This window comes from Oncorhynchus mykiss, chromosome 5, assembly GCF_057628025.1.
Source record: "Oncorhynchus mykiss isolate SJ-2025 chromosome 5, ASM5762802v1, whole genome shotgun sequence".
NCBI lineage: Eukaryota > Metazoa > Chordata > Actinopteri > Salmoniformes > Salmonidae > Oncorhynchus > Oncorhynchus mykiss.
The window spans coordinates 51,096,409-51,115,354 of record NC_143026.1 but is presented as its reverse complement, the minus strand read 5'-3'; the positions used below and the strand labels follow the sequence as shown (position 1 = coordinate 51,115,354).

General features: G+C 42.8%; 1 long non-coding RNA gene across 1 annotated transcript; it reads right to left on the bottom strand.

Moving 5' to 3' along the window:
* Positions 1–7,815: 7,815 nt before the first annotated feature.
* On the bottom strand, positions 7,816–15,397 carry LOC149983504 (uncharacterized). The gene is made up of 5 exons (XR_016496417.1): positions 15,254–15,397; positions 14,433–14,701; positions 13,981–14,000; positions 13,163–13,784; positions 7,816–8,218 (listed from the first exon to the last, which is right to left on the bottom strand). It is a non-coding gene; the product is annotated as an uncharacterized LOC149983504 (long non-coding RNA).
* Between the last annotated feature and the right edge of the window lie 3,549 nt (positions 15,398–18,946).

Below are 18,946 nucleotides of genomic sequence, written 5' to 3'. Positions count from 1 at the left end.
AAGCGAGCATAGAAGTAATTTAGCTCATCCGGTAGGCTCGTGTCACTGGGCAGCTCTCGGCTGTGCTTAACTTTGTAGTCTGTAATAGTTTGCAAGCACTGCCACATCCGACGAGCGTCGGAGCCGTTGTAGTATGATTTGATCTTAGTCCTGTATTGATGCTTTGCCTGTTTGATGGTTCATCAGAAGGCATAGCGGAGTTTCTTATAAGCTTCTAGGTTAGAGTCCGTTCCTTGGAAGCGGCAGCTCTACCCTTTAGCTCAGTGTGGATGTTGCCTGTAATCCTTGGCTTCTGGTTGGGGTATGTACGTACAGTCACTGTGGGGACGACGTTATCGATGCACTTATTGATGAAGCCAGTGACTGATGTGGTGTACTCCTCACTGCCATCGGAAGAATCCCTGAACATATTCCAGTTAGTGCTTGCAAAACAGGCCTGTAGCTTAGCATCTGCTTCATCTGAGAAGACACTGTCAGTGAGAAGTTGAGGTTGTCAGGATCAGACTAGTGCAGAAGATGTCATATGCTGAGGCAGTGGAGAGAGTAGTAGAGGAAGATGGGTCCAGGGTGAGGGATCCTGAGAGGATCTCTGGGATTAGGCCAAGGACAATAGAGAGTGATAGGAATAACATGTGCTTAAAACTTCTTGATACTACCCATCCCGCATGCGGGAGCGTAATCATAGCCTCAAACTAATTAGCATAACGCAGCGGACATAAATCTTCCTAGAACATTTTCCTATTCATGAAAATCACAAATGAAATATATTGAGACACAGCTTAGCCTTTTGCTAATCACACTGTCATCTCAGATTTTCAAAATATGCTTTACAGCCAACGCTAGACAAGCATTTGTGCAAGTTTATCATGGTATAATGCTATGCTAGGCTCTACTACCAGCAGGCAACATTTTCACAAAAATAAGAAAAGCAATCAAATTAAATCCTTTACCTTTGAAGAACTTCGGATGTTTCCACTCAGGAGACTCTCAGTTAGATAGCAAATGTTCCTTTTTTCCAAAAATATTATTTTTGTAGGCGAAATAGCTCCGTTTGTTCTTCACGTTTGGCTGAGAAATCGACCGGAAAATGCAGTCACTACAACTCCAAACTTTTTTCCAAATTAGCACCATAATATCGACAGAAACATGGCAAACGTTGTTTAGAATCAATTCTCAAGGTGTTTTTCATATATCTATTCGATAATATATCCGTCGGGACAATTGGTTTCTCATAAGAAGCGATTGGAAAAATGGCTACTTGTGTAATTTACGCAAGATTTCCTGTGGGAGCCATCATGTGACTACTTGCTAAATGTGGTCCCTTACGGCTATTCTTCAACATAAATGCGTAAAAAGACGTCACAATGCTGTAGACACCTTGGGGAATACGTAGAAAACGTAAGCTCATTCGTAGCTCATTCACAGCCATATAAGGAGTCATTGGCATGAGGCGGTTTCAAAAAAATGTGCCACTTCCTGATTGGATTTTTATCTGGATTTCGCCTGTAACATCAGTTCTGTTGCACTCACAGACAATATCTTTGTAGTTCTGGAAACGTCAGAGTGTTTTCTATCCAAAGCTGTCAATTATATGCATAGTTGAGCATCTTGTCGTGACAAAATATCCCGTTTAAAACGGGAACGTTTTTTATCCAAAAATGAAAATACTGCCCCCTAGTTATAAAAGGTTAATTTCAGTAAGTTTTTGGGGGGCATTTATGGCCATGGTTGTTGATTGTACTACAGGAATTGAAGGTTAATCACAAAGGATATACGTTGTGGTTGCAGCTGCAGAAAAGTATTTGGGTGTACGAGATTTTACAGCAGAAGAGTTACAAGATGTTTTGAACGATATTGTCCCTTCCTCCCAGTCTGCTGGCCTGGAGTAGATAGGGCCACAGTAGTGGAATGGTGGTGAGGTTTTAATGGGTGCAGGGTTAGATGGTAGGGCAATTTTTTTCACAAAGTGTAATGAATTCATAGAACAGAATATGTGTGTGTGTGTCCACAGCTGATGAACGTGATGATTTTTACCGGTGTGTGTGCCTTGCATCCCATCCAGGAAGTGAGTGGCCTCCTTTGGGAGAGCCATTGTTTACGCTCTGTTTCTCAACCTTTCTGGGCCAGGGCCTAATGGTAGGGTTTCCATCAACAAGCCAAGGCTACACATTCCTACTGCAACCAACTCATTTTAATTTTCACCCTCACCACCGGATTCGCTCATTCCTGTTGGACTACTGTTCAGAGGGATGGGGTGACTAAGGCCGGAGAGAGGGAGAGAAAGCCAGGTAAGAATGAGGGAGAAACAAAGAGAGAGAATGAGGGAATTGGGTAGAGAGATAATGTAGATAAACAAAGGAGAGGAAGAGACAACAGACAGAGATACAGAGAGACCAGTGGAAGAGAGCATGAGGAGAGAATGATAAAGAGATGGAGGGAGGGAAAGAAAAAAGTGAGAGGGCAGACAGAGAGAGAGGGAAGAGACACAGCAATGTGGGAGGTTAATAACAGACAGAGAGAGAGAGAGAGAGAGAGGTAGAGAAAAAGATAGATGGATGTAACGATAGCTCCCGGAGTGAATTCCCAGAGTAGGACACGCATGGCTGAGCTGGACTGGCTGGCGCAGCCTGGATCTATCTGAGGTGAGGGGTTCCTGCACATCCAGCTAGAAAGAGCGGGATGTACAGTGCCTTGCGAAAGTATTCGGCCCCCTTGAACTTTGCGACCTTTTGCCACATTTCAGGCTTCAAACATAAAGATATAAAACTGTATTTTTTTGTGAAGAATCAACAACAAGTGGGACACAATCATGAAGTGGAAAAACATTTATTGGATATTTCAAACTTTTTTAACAAATCAAAAACTGAAAAATTGGGCGTGCAAAATTATTCAGCTCCTTTACTTTCAGTGCAGCAAACTCTCTCCAGAAGTTCAGTGAGGATCTCTGAATGATCCAATGTTGACCTAAATGACTAATGATGATAAATACAATCCACCTGTGTGTAATCAAGTCTCCGTATAAATGCACCTGCACTGTGATAGTCTCAGAGGTCCGTTAAAAGCGCAGAGAGCATCATGAAAAACAAGGAACACACCAGGCAGGTCCGAGATACTGTTGTGAAGAAGTTTAAAGCCGGATTTGGATACAAAAAGATTTCCCAAGCTTTAAACATCCCAAGGAGCACTGTGCAAGCGATAATATTGAAATGGAAGGAGTATCAGACCACTGCAAATCTACCAAGATCTGGCCGTCCCTCTAAACTTTCAGCTCATACAAGGAGAAGACTGATCAGAGATGCAGCCAAGAGGCCCATGATCACTCTGGATGAACTGCAGAGATCTACAGCTGAGGTGGGAGACTCTGTCCATAGGACAACAATCAGTCGTATATTGCACAAATCTGGCCTTTATGGAAGAGTGGCAAGAAGAAAGCCATTTCTTAAAGATATCCATAAAAAGTGTTGTTTAAAGTTTGCCACAAGCCACCTGGGAGACACACCAAACATGTGGAAGAAGGTGCTCTGGTCAGATGAAACCAAAATTGAACTTTTTGGCAACAATGCAAAACGTTATGTTTGGCGTAAAAGCAACACAGCTGAACACACCATCCCCACTGTCAAACATGGTGGTGGCAGAATCATGGTTTGGGCCTGCTTTTCTTCAGCAGGGACAGGGAAGATGGTTAAAATTGATGGGAAGATGGATGGAGCCAAATACAGGACCATTCTGGAAGAGAACCTGATGGAGTCTGCAAAAGACCTGAGACTGGGACGGAGATTTGTCTTCCAACAAGACAATGATCCAAAATATAAAGCAAAATCTACAATGGAATGGTTCAAAAATAAACATATCCAGGTGTTAGAATGGCCAAGTCAAAGTCCAGACCTGAATCCAATCGAGAATCTGTGGAAAGAACTGAAAACTGCTGTTCACAAATGCTCTCCATCCAACCTCACTGAGCTCGAGCTGTTTTGCAAGGAGGAATGGGAAAAAATGTCAGTCTCTCGATGTGCAAAACTGATAGAGACATACCCCAAGCAACTTACAGCTGTAATCGCAGCAAAAGGTGGCGCTACAAAGTATTAACTTAAGGGGGCTGAATAATTTTGCACGCCCAATTTTTCAGTTTTTGATTTGTTAAAAAAAGTTTGAAATATCCAATAAATGTCGTTCCACTTCATGATTGTCTCCCACTTGTTGTTGATTCTTCACAAAAAAATACAGTTGTATATCTTTATGTTTGAAGCCTGAAATGTGGCAAAAGGTCGCAAAGTTCAAGGGGGCCGAATACTTTCGCAAGGCACTGTATGTATGGAGGGAGGGAGACAGACAGAGATAGAGAAAAAAAAAGAAAGAGGCCCATGGGCACTGACAGGTGTAGCTTCCTCTATTCCAGCTGAGGCCTCACAGCTGACATGCATACAGTACATCATTGGTAAACTGACATTGAGCAAAGCGCTTGACTGTGTACGTCGTACGGTTAGTATTTTCACAGTTTTTATATTATGTCACAGCTATTGTGTTATTCAATGGAATGTTACACTAAGCAACATTATTTACCTCATTTACTTTTTCAAATTACACATAAGCTATCATTTGATGTATAAATCCCCTGTATAACTTACTAACTGTAAGATATTCATCCAGTTATTTGCCATATAAATTGAAGAGTCAGTACAGCATATCATATTTTATTCATTAGAATACACTGTACCCTGAACTATCCATGAGCCCAGAATTTATTTGATTCACCTCACTGGTTCATGTAATAAAGTGACCCTTAACTCCTTTGATTGTTAAATTAAAATGTTGATTATACAAGTTGATTATACTCCTGGCTGGCATTTAAGGAAAGAAAAGCAAAGCGCTTGTTCGCTGAGACAGTAAACTGGCTTGATTAAAATCCTATTAAATAAACACTACATTATTATATCCAATATTAAATTCAATGAACGAGAATAGCTTGATTTGTTTACAGCAAACCAATTAGCGTTAGTAGAAAACTTAGCAGAAGTGTACTCATGAAGGCTAGTGCATTCACCGTATAACATTTTCTCAGTGTAAAAACAGTAATGATATACAGTAGTAGAAGTAGTAGCAGTGCAATGGAGGATGGATTATGGCTTCCTTAATGCGTTATAGTCCTGAGCATTGAGCACAGACTAATTTTAATCTTGTTTTTTCTCCTGCAGGTCTTTCCTTACCCCAATGGGGTATTCTGATTAAGGCTTCTCACACCCATGTGGATTATTATCAGCAGTCTTCAGCTGAACCCAAAGGCCTGTCCACCATGCCCCCCAGTTTCCTACTGCCATGGTCAGGGGAGGCTGTCTTTATCTGGGCTACAGGACCTGGTCCTCCCCCTCCCTCACCCCAGCGGTTGGCTCATGGTTTGGGGACAGATGCCATGCCAGTCCCCAATGTGACTTTGGGGCCAAACCTATAAGTCTTTAAAGCTTAAGAGAGATGCAGTTAGACTTGGTCCACAGTGACCCTCGGTGTGTGGACTACACACAACAGATGTGTGTGTGTGTGTGTCCAGGTCCCTCGGGGCCCTCGTCTGAAGCACAGCATTTGGTGGACTCCTGGCTGGCATTTAGGAAACACAACAATCTGTTTTTAAGATAGGGACAAATCTCATTCTGCTTTAGTCACGTTGTTCATTTTGACCGTTGCAATGTACTGTCAAAAGATGCTCTCTGCCGAGGAATATCTAACTGATTAAAACATTCATATCAAAATCGTTTTACTGTGGATTTTCCAAGGTGATTCATACATTAAACAATCCAGTTTCTAGTGTGTTGACAAAATAACCTGTCAATACAATGTTTTCACAGAGATTCTCTATATAACTTTAAATAGCAGCAGTGCTTGAAGTGGAATGAAATAAATATGGGTGCTTATTTTAGCTGCAGATACCCATTTTACAGTACGGGTGTTCATATTTTAGAGCCAGTATTCTTTAACAGATGAGTACTGGCTCAACTCATGCACTAAATAGCAGCAGTTTGAATTTAAATTGCTCTCAGGCCTACACAAATATTGGGAAAAGAACAGATACACTACTAAGTAGAACCATATAGGGTTTTTTGGTTTGTCCCCATAGGGGAACTTTTTGGGGGGCTAGGTCTTTGTATATGTAAGGTTCTTCATAGAACCTCCTGTACATGGTTCTACCTACAACCATTGTTCTCACTAAAGTGTGCGTGGTCGCGCAGTAAGAGACTGCCTTGCAGCTCCCCAGGACTACAGTGCAGAATACATATCAGCCCACAGAGAGAAGCACAATATTGAACTTCACTCAACTTTCAGCAGTGGTTTCAGCAACTGGTTCGATCACATTCCTAGTCGATCGCCAAACATTTCTGTAAAAAACCCAATGATAAAGCCTTTTTTTCTGTTATTCGTCTTGGTGGTACAGTAGGTGCACCCGATTCAGCTGCCATTTTGAACCATTTCATGTGATTGAAGGTACAAACTCTGCCTCTGGAGAGTGCATAATAGGCTTACAACTGGCCAAGCTACGGCAAAATGTTTACTTTTTGTAACATGTGCGCTGGGAAGCATGTTCAGGGAGTGAATCATATAACAAATAAATGAAACCATAATACAAAACAAGAACTACGCACAGGCAACAAACAGAAACAATAACGCCTGGGGAATAAACCAAAGAGAGTAACATAAATAAGCCAGGTAATCAAGGAGGTGATGGTGTCCAGGTGAGTGTCATTATGCGCTGATGCATGTAACGATGGTGGCAGGTGTGCGCCATAACGAGCAGCCTGCTGACCTAGAGGCCGGAAAGGGAGCACAAGTGACACTTTTTAATGACTAGAGAGAAACTGTCAACGAGTGAGTTCATGTTTAAGTTCTTACGCAGCACTGTCAACACTTTGTATTCAATGCTTTTATAAGCCATAAAATGCACGTTCTTCCTATTTCCACTCAAAGCTACAACAAGCACTGCAGCAGTAATGAATGAGTAGGAAAGTATATCGATAGGCTTGCGATGTTATTAATAGCGGCATACGTCTTTTTTAATATCGAGGAATATTTACATTCTCTGTTCATAAGAGTAACAACATGAATTTGTGCATGAGGCAGAAATAATGCCGTGTGACTTGAGTTTCACCATCAACTGGAAGACGGTGTCCCTTTGGTCAGTTTCAGTGAAGGAAAGGGAGAACAGAGGGATAGGCGGACCCTCAGTTTGCTGCTCTCTCCCTCCGCTGAAACTGACCATCAGACACAGCCACCATCATCTCAGGGAAATAAAAAGCAAATTATTTAAATGTATGCTCACTCAGCTGTGACTCATAAGTAATACAACAACGGATCTATTACTGGTGTGAGGTGGTGCTAGTTTTTAGGCTAATATCCTATTTTATACCCTATCAAATACATCCACAATTGGCTGATTTCATTAGCAATTTGCACGAGGTGATCGATGTATGCAACAATGGTCATTCAATGTTTGAGGAAATATCTTGCCGTTTACATAAATTAGTAATGCTTTCACATATTAGTATAGGATATGTAGACTACCGGTGGTATTAGGGATTATCCCTGACCAATGATGTATCTGTTACAATCAAATAAGTGTGTATTTTCGGTGTTTGGACATGTTTTTAGTGTTGCGTGCCACTGTTTAGCGGAAGGAAATTGGAGCCCAGTGTCATCTAGCTACTGTGAGCGGACCAACTAATTGGGCGTCACTCTAAAGAGGGAAGGTGGAATAAACGAGTCAGGAGTAGATTTTCTTGATTGAACACAGTTCTCTATTGAGGGCATTTGGTCTACACAAACACTCCAACATAATCAATGAAAATCTCCCAAGGAAAAACATACAACTTCTCCAGATGAAACAGGAACACAATAGGATTATCTTTAAACTACAACAAAAGTCACGGGATTGTCACCGTCTTAGTGGTTCTTCATGGATAGCTCATCTGTCTCGGTGGCCATCTTCCACATCTTCTGCTGGTTCCATACTCTTATAAGGGAAGGAGAATGTCATTAGTACCTTCAGCTGTGCTTAATTGCCTCTGGTTACCTTGTCTCCCATGCCTTGTTGGGCTACTATCCGTGTGCCCAGCCTGCCCTCTGGTGGTCCTTCCACATACCTTCCCCCTCAGGACCGAACCGGAGGGTCGGGCGCCAGACACCGTCTTGGTCGCGTCGGGACAGCGCGTCTGCATTCCTGTTCCTCGATCCGGCCCTGTGGATGACATGGAAAGAGAACGGTTGTAAAGACAAAAACCATCTGGTAATTCTGTTATTGTTTCTCTTACCAGCCATCCACGTGAGGGGCGCATGGTCAGTAACTAATGCAAACCTCCGACCCAGTAGGTAGTACCGGAGATAATCGAGGGCCCACTTAATGGCTAAGGCCTCTTTCTCTACGGTAGCATACCTCTGTTCCCGATCGCTGAGCTTCCTACTTAAGAGAATCGGCTTCTCTGCTTCGCCTTTACCCTGAGCTAGTACGGCCCCGAGCCCTGTATCCGAGGCGTCGACCTGCACAATGAACTCTTGTGAGAAGTCCGGAGCCTGTAGAACGGGATCAAAACACAGGCCATCTTTTAGCAATTGAAAGGCCTCTCCCGTCTCGTCTTTCCACTCTACCTGGTTTGGCAGGTTTTTCTTGATGAGGTTTGTGAGGGGGTTGGCAATGGTTGCATATCCCGAGACTAAACGGCGATAATATCCCGTTATCCCTAAGAAGGCCCGACCGTCTCGCTTGGTCCGGGGTCGAGGCCAGTCACGAATTGCCCTGGTCTTCTCTGCTTGTGGGCGTATTTTCCCATTCCCCATGGTGTACCCCAGGTATTCCGCTTTGGACAGGCCCAGGCAGCATTTTATTTGAATTGGCTGTCAACCCTGTGGCTTCCAAACTCACAAGCACCTCCCGTAATCGCAGGTGGTGACTATCCCAGTCCTCGCTGTGGATGACCACATCGTCTATGTACGCCGCTGCATACTCTTGATGGGGCCGTAGAATGGCATCCATGAGGCATTGGAAAGTTGCAGCGGCACCATGCAGTCCGAAGGGCATCCTCACATACTGGAAAAGCCCCTCTGGGGTGGGGAAGGCCGTCTTTGGGCGATCCTCCGGAGCCACCGGCACTTGCCAATATCCCTTCGTCAAATCCAGGGTGGTGATGAACTTGGCCTTTCCTAAGCTCTCCAAGAGTTCATCCACGTGGGGCATGGGATACGCATCGAATGTAGAGATGGCATTCACGCCCCTAAAGTCGTTGCAGAGTCTCATACTACCATCGAATTTGGGGACCAGGACTATGGGACTGGACCACTCACTCGTTGATGGCTCAATCACGCCCATCCTCAACATCTCCCTTACCTCGTTCTTAGCGATGACTCGGCGAGCCTCAGGAATCCTGTAAGGGCGGATATGCACCTTCTTGCCGGGTTCAGTGTGGATATGGTGGAACAGGACATCTGTTTGTCCTGGGAATGGAGAGAATATTCGACCGAAGTTCATAGTCAGCTGTCTTGACTGCTCCGGCAGGAGAGTTTGGCCACGGCGCACCTGTGGTAGAGCCTCCTCTTTTCCTTTGCCCTCCAGGGCCATCAAAGCCACCTCCTCCTCTCGTCCATGGTACGTCTTCAACAGGTTTATGTGATAGTTGGACCTTCTTCCTTCTGTCAGGTTGCTTGATGAGGTAATTGACCGGTGAGACCCTTTTCATTACCTCGTAGGGCCCCCTCCACTGCGCCAGCAAGCGATGTTCCCCACCTCCGAAGGGGGTTTGTACGTTTCGGTGGCGGACGCGCCGGGGTGAGTCGTGGTACGGGATTGGAAGAATCCTTCCGTTCCTCCTTGTCACTTTTTAACAACTCCCCTGTAGACCGATGTGTTTCGACCGCCTGGGTTGTGTTGTCGGCTGACAACGGGTTGGCTTGCCCCACAACCTTTAAGTCACTGGGTAATTCCCTCTCTCTTGTCCACTACGAGGGTCTCTATCACATGTCCTACTCCCTTTCCAGGTTCTAGCCACTGTTTCATCAGTCGTATTAATGCGAAGATCTGGGCACGGACGGGTTGATCAGCTGTATAGGTCCAGTGATGGAACTTTAAGGCCCTACAGTGCCTTGCGAAAGTATTCGGCCCCCTTAAGTTAATACTTTGTAGCGCCACCTTTTGCTGCGATTACAGCTGTAAGTCGCTTGGGGTATGTCTCTATCAGTTTTGCACATCGAGAGACTGACATTTTTTCCCATTCCTACTTGCAAAACAGCTCGAGCTCAGTGAGGTTGGATGGAGAGCATTTGTGAACAGCAGTTTTCAGTTCTTTCCACAGATTCTCGATTGGATTCAGGTCTGGACTTTGACTTGGCCATTCTAACACCTGGATATGTTTATTTTTGAACCATTCCATTGTAGATTTTGCTTTATATTTTGGATCATTGTCTTGTTGGAAGACAAATCTCCGTCCCAGTCTCAGGTCTTTTGCAGACTCCATCAGGTTCTCTTCCAGAATGGTCCTGTATTTGGCTCCATCCATCTTCCCATCAATTTTAACCATCTTCCCTGTCCCTGCTGAAGAAAAGCAGGCCCAAACCATGATGCTGCCACCACCATGTTTGACAGTGGGGATGGTGTGTTCAGCTGTGTTGCTTTTACGCCAAACATAACGTTTTGCATTGTTGCCAAAAAGTTCAATTTTGGTTCCATCTGACCAGAGCACCTTCTTCCACATGTTTGGTGTGTCTCCCAGGTGGCTTGTGGCAAACTTTAAACATCATTTTTTATGGATATCTTTAAGAAATGGCTTTCTTGCCACTCTTCCATAAAGGCCAGATTTGTGCAATATACGACTGATTGTTGTCCTATGGACAGAGTCTCCCACCTCAGCTGTAGATCTCTGCAGTTCATCCAGAGTGATCATGGGCCTCTTGGCTGCATCTCTGATCAGTCTTCTCCTTGTTTGAGCTGAAAGTTTAGAGGGACGGCCAGGTCTTGGTAGATTTGCAGTGGTCTGATACTCCTTCCATTTCAATATTATCGCTTGCACAGTGCTCCTTGGGATGTTTAAAGCTTGGGAAATCTTTTTGTATCCAAATCCGGCTTTAAACTTCTTCACAACAGTATCTCGGACCTGCCTGGTGTGTTCCTTGTTCTTCATGATGCTCTCTGCGCTTTTAACGGACCTCTGAGACTATCACAGTGCAGGTGCATTTATACGGAGACTTGACACACAGGTGGATTGTATTTATCATCATTAGTCATTTAGGTCAACATTGGATCATTCAGAGATCCTCACTGAACTTCTGGAGAGAGTTTGCTGCACTGAAAGTAAAGGGGCTGAATAATTTTGAACGCCCAATTTTTCAGTTTTTGATTTGTTAAAAAAGTTTGAAATATCCAATAAATGTCATTCCACTTCATGATTGTGTCCCACTTGTTGATTCTTCACAAAAAAAATAGTTTTATATCTTTATGTTTGAAGCCTGAAATGTGGCAAAAGGTCGCAAAGTTCAAGGGGGCCGAATACTTTCGCAAGGCACTGTATATCCAAAAACCTCAGTTAACATTTGGCTTTGCCTCCAAAACATCCCGTGAATTTGCACAGAGCCACATCAATTTACAGAAAGTTTTATAATAAACATTGATAAAAGATACAAGTGTTATTCACAGAATTAAAGATATACTTCTCCTTAATGCAACCGCTGTGTCAGATAAAATAAAAAAAAACTTGCAATAATCTGAGTACGGCGCTCAGACCAACACAACCCAAAAAGATAACCGCCATGTTGGAGTCAACAGAAGTCAGAAAGAGCATTAGAAATATTCACTTACCTTTGATGATCTTCATCAGAATGCACTCACAGGAATCACAGTGCCACAATAAATGTTTGATTTGTTCCATAAAGTCCATCATTTATGTTCAAATAACTCCTTTTGGTTTGCGCGTTCAGTACACAATCTAAACTCACAACGCCCAAGGAGGTCCAGGCAAAAGTTCAAACAAAGTCATATTACAGTTCGTAGAAACTTGTCAAACGATGTATAGAATCAATCTTTAGGATGTTTTTATGATAAATCTTCAATAATGTTCCAACCGAAGAATTCCTTTGTCTATAGAAAAGCAATGGAACGCGAGGTCACTTTCACATGAACGTGCGTCACGAGCTCATGGCACTCTGCCAGACCTCCGACTCATTCGGCCCCACTTCAGTAGAAGCCTCAAACAAGGTTCTAAAGACTGAACCCACAGACACTGTGTATTCGATAGGCCAAGAGTTGAAAAACTACAAACCTCAGATTTCCCACTTCCTGGTTGGATTTCTCTCAGGTTTTCACCTGCCATCTGAAATCTGTTATACTCAGACATCATTCAGTTTTAGAAACGTCAGTGTTTTCTATCCAAATAATAGGCATATATTAGCAACTGGGACTGAGTGGCAGGCAGTTTACTCTGGGCATGCTTTTCATCCAAATGTGAAAATGCTGCCCCCTAGCCCAAACAGCCCCACCCATCTCTTTAAGGATTCACATGTGAGTTCATGTGCTAAACAGTGAGCAGTGTACTAAAGATTAAGGCTAAAAGTGGTAAAAGTAGTAGCCTACAAGAAGGAACAATTCCAGGTTAACAAAAAGTGTCCAGATAAAAATATTAGATGACACTTACCCAGACACACTTGTCTAAATTGATGGGTCATGTCAAAGAAATGCTATACCACCCAGCCACATCTTGCCAAGTGGAATGGTCTCTACAGAAGGTTTAAACGGTACAGCCAAATGGTTATTTGCATAGTAGCAATATCAGAAATAGTGTAAATATAAATAAAATATACAGTATGTACAAGAACAATATCAGTGATAGATAAGGTAGTTAAATGCATACAATCAGGGGTAAAGTGCCTGAGCAGCAGGATAAAATAAAAATAGCAGCAGCAACGTATGGAGTGTGTGTTAGGAGAGCGTTATTTGAATAGAGGCATTGCAGATAGTGTTGATGACGTGTCTGGCCGAACCACGCATGAACAAGGGTATCTATATTCGGAGAGCCTGTTTCTGTCCTGCCATTGACTTTGGTGCATGGCATGTGATGTCCATAGCCTCTTCATCACAAAACTCCCTGATCTTCTTAAAAACATCAGTTTGTCTAGCTGTGTCCAGTCTAGGTGATGTTGGTACCTTGGGAGGAAGGATGTCAGCGTTGCGCAGCAGCTGAAACCTGTTCCCGGCGGAGTCCAAGCGCTCCTTGGCGACAACAACACCAGGCTCCAGAGCATTGAAGCTGTAAAACAGGAAATTAAATAAAAAATGTAAGACATTACAACTTGCATAACATCAATTCACCTCCAAGTTTAGATGAGAAGAACAACCTCATACAATACAATGAAAATGATATTCATCTGAAGTGCTGGTACTGCTTGAACTGTCAGTGGCCTGAAGTACGGAGTTGGATGTTGTTGCTAGCCATAGCTTTCCACCAGGGCTATACCATCCTCCAGTCCAATCAGCTGTGGGATGTTGACCCCCGTCACAGTGCTGTCCTTCACAACACCAGCAATCTCAGACAAAGTGTTCACTCTGGTCTTTCTGAAGCGCTGCTTGATGAGGCCAAAGCACCAGTCGGGGGGAAAACTTGGTGTGGCCTGTGATCAGAAAGTGAAGGTCAAGACTGGTGGAGCTTGTGCATGGTCCGCTAGGCACAGTACCAGAGCACAAACTTGTTCTTGTTTTGGCCACTGCAGTTGCGAGGAGTTAAAAAGTAGATGGGACCTGGCTGCATAGAGTCAGAAGGATAGTGCACCTGCAAACAACAAAAGAACATTAAGATAAATTAATGAAAATAAAATGTAATGTAAAACGTAATATCATTTTTTTATGGATCTTCATCAGGTAAGTTTCACTTACCTACAAATGTGCAGAGCAGCAGCACTGCATACAGAAACATAATCTTGGAAACTGGAAGTTAAAATGATAACACAAAGCCCGACTACACGTACCTCTGGATGTAAGGGTTTTACTGTGGTGAAGGAGAAGCGGACCAAAATGCAGCGTGGTGGTTATTCATGTTCTTTAATAAAGGAACTAGACATGAAATAACTAACAAAACAATAAATGTGCAAACACAGAGACAGGAACAATCACCCACAAACACACAGTGAAACCCAGGCTACCTAAGTATGATTCTCAATCAGAGACAACTAATGACACCTGTCTCTGATTGAGAACCATACTAGGCCGAAACATAGAAATACCCAAATCATAGAAAAACAAACATAGACTGCCCACCCCAACTCACGCCCTGACCATACTAAATAATGACAAAACAAAGGAAAAAAGGTCAGAACGTGAAACTGGAAAATACAGAAAAAATGTGAGATCAATAAAAGTATTACCAATCATATTGGTGGTCAATGAAATAAACAAAATATGTTGTTTATGCTTTACATACCAAGTTTTGTCATCGAATCCTTGTAGGAATGCCACACTGCTGCTTTTGTCACATGGCATGACAGCAGCTTTCCACCAAAGTGTTTGTGTCCTGGTAATACTATTGCATTTTCTTCTGCGTAGTTGTTGATGAAGTTCACCACTCGCTGCAAGTCCTCATGCTTCAGGTGTAACCTGTGCTTGCTTGGGCCAGATCTCTTTTTGATGGGTGGCATTAGACCATTCTCCTCATATGACTGGTGGAGGAGAGTCAGGCATGTTCTACTGATGCTGAAAGACAAATTCCAGATGCAAATATTTTGGCTTTATTATACAATAGATAGCCATAATCCCCATCAGACACACCTGGCTAAGTTGATGTGTCATGTAATCATCTGGCGAAGTGAAGTCTTTTGTTTATACATGCTAGCTAAACAATTAACCATAATCCTAATTCATAGAGTACTAGCAATACAAACTGATTGTCATAGCTAGCTAAAGTTAAGCAAATAGGTTCAATGTTAGCTAGTTAACTAGCTAACATTAGGCTATAACTAGATCATAAACGTAATGTTAGCTAGCGAGCCAGCCATCTAACATCAGCTAGCTAGCTAAAAGTAAGCTTCAAGGGTATTTTGTTTATACATGGAGCTAGCTAGCTAAACAAGGAACGATAATCCCAATCCATAGAGTACTAGCAATACAAACCGATTGTCATAGCTAGCTAAAGTTTACTAAATAGGTTCAATGTTAGCTAGTTAGCTAATAGTAAGCTTGCAATGAAAACAACTTTCTGACAAAATTAGAAACGTATAATATCTGAATCTGTAGCTAGAATCTAACCCGTATACATGGACGAATGCTTCACGGCAGACTGCATCCCCTTTCATTAAATAAGACGTCCTGTGTCGTTTCCGTTTTGTATGTACAGCTTGCTTGGCCCATTGTTGTGTCAAGTCACTCTGGTTCACACTCACCCTTGTGCAATTCCATAAGAATCATCTTAAAAACCTCTTGAAGCTAGGGGGCACTATTTTTATGTTTGGAAAAATAACGTTCCCAAAGTATACGGCCTATTTCTCAGGACCAGATGCTAGAATATGCATATAATTGACAGATTGGGATAGAAAACACTCCAACGTTTCCAAAACTATCAAAATTGAACTGATATTGCAGGCTAAAACCTGAGGAAAATCCAATCAGGAAGTGCCCCTGTTTTTGAAACCTCTCTGTTCTTAAGCATCCCTATTGCCCATTTAAAGGGATATCAACCAGATTCCTTTTTCTATGGCTTTCCTAAGCTGTCAACAGCCTTTAGACGTAGTTTCAGGCTTTTATTTTGAAGAATGAGCGTGAACGACCACATTGCGTAAGTGGATAGGTGGGGGCTCTCAGAGTGATTTGTGCGCAAAAGAGAAAGGCGGCCATTGTTACTCCCAGTCCTAGTGAAAAGCCAACTGTCCCGGATGATATATTATCGAATAGATATTTGAAAAACACCCTGGGGAGTGATTATAAAAAACATTTGACAATTTTCTGTGGACATTATGGATTAAATTTGGAATTTTTGTCTGCGTTATCGTGACCGATTCCTGTGGATTCCTGGGCATAACGCACCAAACTAACGGAGTTATTTGGATATAAAAATATCTTTATGGAACAAAAGGAACATTTGTTGTCTAACTGGAAGTCTCGTGAGTGAAAACATCCGAAGATCATCAAAGGTAAACGATTAATTTGATTGCTTTTCTGATTTTCGTGACCAAGTTACCTGATGCTAAGTGTACTTATTATTTTGTCGCGCGATCGATTAACTTACACAAACGCTTGTATTGCTTTCGCTGTAAAGCATCATTTTAAAACCTGAGACGACAGGTGGATTAACAAAAGGCTAAGCTGTGTTTTGCAATATTGCACTTGTGATTTCATGAATATGAATATTTTCTAGTAATATTATTTGACTGTGGCGCTATGCTATTTAGCGTTGCTGATGACAATTATACCTGATCCGGGATGGGTGGTTCAGAGAGGTTAAGCTTTAGCCCAGAAATCTGACCATTTTACTCACCCTATCAGAGCTGGTTAGGCTGTTTTCATGTTATTCAGAGCGTTGGTGACTGTAACAATGTAACTACACCAGTGGTTCCTTGTTGGAGGTACTGAACCCCACCAGTTTCATATGCGCATTCACCGAACCCTTCTTAATTGGAAAAATAAGTTGTCTCAACACTAAACGTGAACGGCTGTCTCACCCATGCTGGATATGACTCTCTTGTAGGGAAGTATCCGTCGAGAGACTTTGCAAGCTCATCTAAGTGCGTGGCAATTGCTTGCTTCAGTTCCGCGGGTACAGAAATGTCTCCGATTCCAGATACATCTTCGATCTTACTTACACAGTCGTCCAGCAGGGAAAGTTTGCGAAGTTATCATTCTCTGTTCGTCGTTTCCATAACGGTAGCTTTTTTTGAAAAGCCTTCCGGTTTTCCTCCGCTTCGATGATGTTGACTCCACTGCCCTGCATCTTTTGATTGAGATGATTGAGAGCTGCGAAAATATCAGCCATGTACGCTAAAATGAGAATGAACTCAGAATTTTTGAAGCAATCTGCATGACAATGTTGGTGCTCTTGCAAAAACAGGGCTAATTCCACACGCACGGCAAAAACACGATTCAGCACCGGTCCCCGGGTTAACTACCGAACGTTAGAATGGTACAGAAGTACCTCAAATTCAGAGCCCATTTCTTTACACAGCTCACTGAAGATGCGGTGTCTCAGAGCACTAGTTCGCACATAGTTCACGCATTCCACTACAATTTGTAATACTTCTACCAGTTTTGGAGGCAAGGTTTTTGTTGCCAACGCATGTCTGTGCAGAATACAATGCGTAACCATGATGTGTGGTGCATCGGCTTTCACTAGCGCACCAAAACCAGACTTTCTTCCCAGCATGACTGGAGCTCCATCCGAACAAACTGCAGAAACCATATCCCATTGTTGTCTTTGAAGAAGTCATCCACAAGTTTTTTCACATCGGCTGCCTTAGTTGTTGTTGTAAGAAGCTTACAAAATAAAAAATCTTCCTTTATCACGTCGTCTTTCACATAGCGCACGAATACAGCAAACTGGCTTAGATTGGAAACGTCTGTGTTCTCGTCGAGTTGAAGGCTGAAATTTGCCAGGCTTGAAATCAGATCTACAACTACTTGAGCCAAGATGTCTTTGCTCACGTCCTCTATTCCGTCGCTGATGGTGTCATTTGAAAGAGGAATTTGGGATAATTTAACTTCAGCCTCTTTTCCCAGCATGATATTCGCCATCTTCAACACAGCTGGTTTTATGAGTGTTTCATCAATGGTGTGTGGTTTGCCCTGCTTTGCGATCAGGTAAGCAACTTCGTACGATGCTGTGAGGATCGGTTTGTTGATGGGTACAAAGCCGAGAACAGGCAGAGTAGCCTTTTCATCGAATCTGTCTCTCTTCACCTTGAATTCAGCGAGCGTTGTGTTCTTGTATTTTTCATCTCCATGCAGCTTAAGGAAGTGTTCTCTTAGTTTTGCCGGTGCTATACTAGAATTGCTCAACTTGGCATTGCAAATCATGCAGTTAGGACGCTGACTCCCATCACGTTCCGTTATACATGTGAATCCATATTGTACATATTCGTCCGACCACTTTCTTTTTTTACTCGACATAGTAAGTATGAAGGGATTCAAATATTAAGAAAGAAATCACAAGACGTACCATCACGACAGTCACAAGTCGACTACTGTGCGCACCAAATTCCCTGCAGCACAGATAGGCCAAGCGATGTAGCGTGATCACCTGCAGCCAATGATGGCCAAGCGGGGCGTGTCATCACGAATCATATGAGTCGGATGTGTGTCTTGACCTCCGCCGAACCCCTGAGACTGACTCACCGAACCCCTGGGGTTCGATCGAACCCAGGTTAAGAACCACTGAATTACACGTTTTTGCTGACATTTATTGAACCTGGCCATATTCAACCGGTGTTAAGCATTCGTACATTCATCTGTTATTTTGCACTCTGGTACACAGACGAGAGTGCTCTGAAACAGTTGTTGCAGTGACATTCTATTGAAATGGATACTTGCATACTGCAGTCTTTTTAATACGCAATACATTTATTTTTAAAAGCAGCATTAGACAGGATTACCCTACACATGCTAGCCAGCGCTAATAGAGAGAAGTGTGCTATATGGCAGATCAATCCAAACCCATCTCTCGGGATGTCCACCCCACTCATTATCTCAGCCAATCCTGGCTAGCTGGAAGGTTGCTGCCTTTTTCTGTGGTTTAACAAACTAGGCTCATAATTTAACAGTTTTATTTTATTCGTATTTACAAATGGCATGCAACTTTGTTATTAAAGCACATGAAAGTTCACATGTTTGAGAAGGCAATTCTGCCCCCCAAAAAAAGTTTATGTTCAAACAGCTCTCCTGTGAAGTAGTGACCGCGACATACGCCAGCTTAGTTAGCAAATTTAATTTCCTTATGGTACAAAATACATTTCA